Source organism: Schistocerca serialis, chromosome 2 (genome assembly GCF_023864345.2).
Source record: "Schistocerca serialis cubense isolate TAMUIC-IGC-003099 chromosome 2, iqSchSeri2.2, whole genome shotgun sequence".
Lineage (NCBI taxonomy): Eukaryota > Metazoa > Arthropoda > Insecta > Orthoptera > Acrididae > Schistocerca > Schistocerca serialis.
The window spans coordinates 145,419,676-145,423,260 of record NC_064639.1 but is presented as its reverse complement, the minus strand read 5'-3'; the positions used below and the strand labels follow the sequence as shown (position 1 = coordinate 145,423,260).

At 46.1% G+C, this 3,585-nt stretch overlaps 1 non-coding gene across 1 annotated transcript; it reads left to right on the top strand.

Moving 5' to 3' along the window:
* Window positions 1-2,232: 2,232 nt before the first annotated feature.
* Trnas-cga (transfer RNA serine (anticodon CGA)) lies at window positions 2,233-2,308 on the top strand. Its single transcript has one exon. It is a non-coding gene; the product is annotated as a tRNA-Ser (tRNA).
* The last annotated feature ends 1,277 nt before the right edge of the window (window positions 2,309-3,585 follow it).

Genomic DNA, 3,585 nt, shown 5'->3' with positions numbered 1-3,585 from the left:
CTCTGAAAGTAGAAAAATATAAATGAAAGCGGATGAGTAGGAAAAACAAACCTGTAATGTTCGGATGCAGCGTTAGTAGTGTGTTGCTTGACACAATCACATCGTTTAAATATCTGGGCGTCAGCTTACAAAGCGATATGAAATGGAACAAACATGCGAAGATCGTGTAAGGGGTGGCGAATGGTCGACTTCGGTTTTGTTGTGAGAATTTTAGGAAAGTCTCGTTCATCTGTAAAGGAGAAAGCATGTAGGATCCTAGTACGACCTATCCTTGAGTACTGCTCGAGTGTTTTGGATCACCACCAGGGCGGATTAAAGAAAGACGTCGAAGCAATTGAGAGGCCGGCTGCTAGATTTGTAGGCTCGAACAACAAATTTACAATTTGTACAGAAACCAGATGGCAGTTATAAGAGTCGAGGGACATGAAAGGGAAGCAGTAGTTGAGAAGAGAGTGAGACAGGGTTGTAGCCTTCCCCCGATGTTATTCAATCTATATATTGAACAAGCAAAAAGGAAACAAAAGAAAAATTCGGAGTAGGTATTTAAATCCATGGAGAAGAAATAAAAACTTTGAGGTTCGCCGATGACATTGTAATTCTGTCAGAGACAGCAAAGGACTTGGAAGAGCAGCTGAACGGAATGGACAGTGTTTTGAAAGGTGGATATAAGATGAACATCAATAAAAGCAAAACGAGGATAATGGGATGTAGTCGAATTAAGTCGGTTGAAGCTGAGGGAATTAGATTACTAAATGAGACGCTTAAAGTAGTAAAGGAATTTTGCTATTTGGGGAGCAAAATAACTGATGATGGTCGAAGTAGAGAGGATATAAAATGTAGACTGGCAATGGCAAGGAAAGAGTTTCTGAAGAAGAGAAATTTGTTAACATCGAGTATAGATTTAAGTGTCAGGAAGTCGTTTCTGAAAGTATTTGTATGGAGTGTAGCCATGTATGGAAGTGAAACATGGACGATACATAGTTTGGACAAGAAGAGAATAGAAGCTTTTGAAATGTGGTGCTACAGAAGAATGCTGAAGATTAGATGGGTAGATCACATAACTAATGAGGAGGTACTGAACAAAATCGGGGGGAAGAGGAGTTTGTGACACAACTTGACTAGAAGAAGGGATCGGTTGGTAGGACATATTCTGAGGCATCAAGGGATCACCAATTTAGTACTGGAGGGCAGCGTTGACGGTAAAAATCGTAGAGGGAGACCAAGAGGTGAATACACTAAGCAGATTCAGAAGGATGTAGGTTGCAGTAGGTACTGGGAGATGAATAAGCTTGGACAGGATAGAGTAGCATGGAGAGCTGCATCAAACCAGTCTCAGCACTGAAGACCACAACAACAACAACATAGAAGTACTGCGGAGATGTTTCGGGAGCTAAAATGGGAGAGCGACGTTCTTTTCGAGGAAACTATTGAGAAAATTCAGAAAACCGATAAATTCCACGTAAGGACTACGAAGATAAGATACGAAAAATTTGGACTCATACACTGTCATATAGACAGTCGTTTATCGCTCACTGTGTTTGTGAATGGAACAGGAAAGGAAGAGACTAGTAGTAGTACAGGTTACCCTTCGCCTCATAGCGTATGGTGGCTTGAGGAGTATGTATGTAGCTGTAGATGTAAGGAGAATACAGGAAATGAGGTATAATTTGATAGTCCGAAGAAGCAGCCAACACGTGTGACAGAGTCCCGAGCAAACTGCGTTGGAGCACTGTCGTGGATCAAACACGCACACGTGGTCAGCCTTCCGTGACTCTTCGTCTCGAAAGCCTCTCTTAATCTCGTCAGGAGATATCAGTTGTATATTCGTGTGACCGTTGCCCTTTACGAGAGCGATCTGTTAGCAGCACACCATGGCAGTTCGGCGGCGGCGAATTCACATTTCCATTGAAACTTCCTGGCAGATTAAAACTGTGTGCCCGACCGAGACTCGAACTCGGGACCTTTGCCTTTCGCGGGCAAGTGCTCTACCAACTGAGCTACCGAAGCACGACTCACGCCTGGTACTCACAGCTTTACTTCTGCCAGTACCTCGTCTCCTACCTTCCAAACTTTACAGAAGCTCTCCTGCGAACCTTGCAGAACTAGCACTCCTGAAAGAAAGGATATTGCGGAGACATGGCTTAGCCACAGCCTGGGGGAGCTTCTGTAAAGTTTGGAAGGTAGGAGACGAGGTACTGGCAGAAGTAAAGCTGTGAGTACCGGCCGTGAGTCGTGCTTCGGTAGCTCAGTTGGTAGAGCACTTGCCCGCGAAAGGCAAAGGCCCCGAGTTCGAGTCTCGGTCGGCACACAGTTTTAATCTGCCAGGAAGTTTCATATCAGCGCACACTCCGCTGCAGAGTGAAAATCTCATTCTGGCACATTTCCATTGCTTCCTTTGCTCCTTTGTCTCGGGGCCGTAGTAATACGTTCAGCACTCCTCATTAGGCGGCTAAAGAAGTTATCTGGATTGGCCTCTCACACTTGCAACATTTTCCCTGTTACCTCGCTTCGGCAGGCTTTTTTTTGAACAGATGTGAGCAGTTTCCGAATTAAACGAGCGGCGACCTTCTTCACGATCAGAATGCCTTGCAAGATGTTGATAACTGACCGTGACTAAGGTTTGTTGTTTCCACTATCGCCTAGATCGCGATACGGTGGTCTTAGAGCACCATCGCATCCATTTCTCTAGCGATTCCCGTTTCTTCACAGAGAGATGATCTGCTCTCCGTTCTTCCTCCTTAAGACTTGTGTGAACGCACTAAAAGCGCCTGTAGCACCTAACCACTTTGACATATGATAGTTCATTGTTGCCGTATGTTTGGTTCGTTTTGAGTTCTTACTCTGTTTACCCATCGAAAACCCATCGAAAACACATGTTTATACGGAATACATAATTGTACAAAGAAAGGCACATCTATAGATTTTCAGAACGAATATTTAACAAATCCGTATATATATATATATATATATATATATATATATATATGTGTGTGTGTGTGTGTGTGTGTGTGTGTATGTATGTTCCTCCTCCTGAACCATTGCGCCGATTTCAACTAAACTTGGTACACATACACTCCTGGAAATAGAAAAAAGAACACATTGACACCGGTGTGTCAGACCCACCATACTTGCTCCGGACACTGCGAGAGGGCTGTACAAGCAATGATCACACGCACGGCACAGCGGACACACCAGGAACCGCGGTGTTGGCCGTCGAATGGCGCTAGCTGCGCAGCATTTGTGCACCGCCGCCGTCAGTGTCAGCCAGTTTGCCGTGGCATACGGAGCTCCATCGCAGTCTTTAACACTGGTAGCATGTCGCGACAGCGTGGACGTGAACCGTATGTGCAGTTGACGGACTTTGAGCGAGGGCGTATAGTGGGCATGCGGGAGGCCGGGTGGACGTACCGCCGAATTGCTCAACACGTGGGGCGTGAGGTCTCCACAGTACATCGATGTTGTCGCCAGTGGTCGGCGGAAGGTGCACGTGCCCGTCGACCTGGGACCGGACCGCAGCGACGCACGGATGCACGCCAAGACCGTAGGATCCTACGCAGTGCCGTAGGGGACCGCACCGCCACTTCC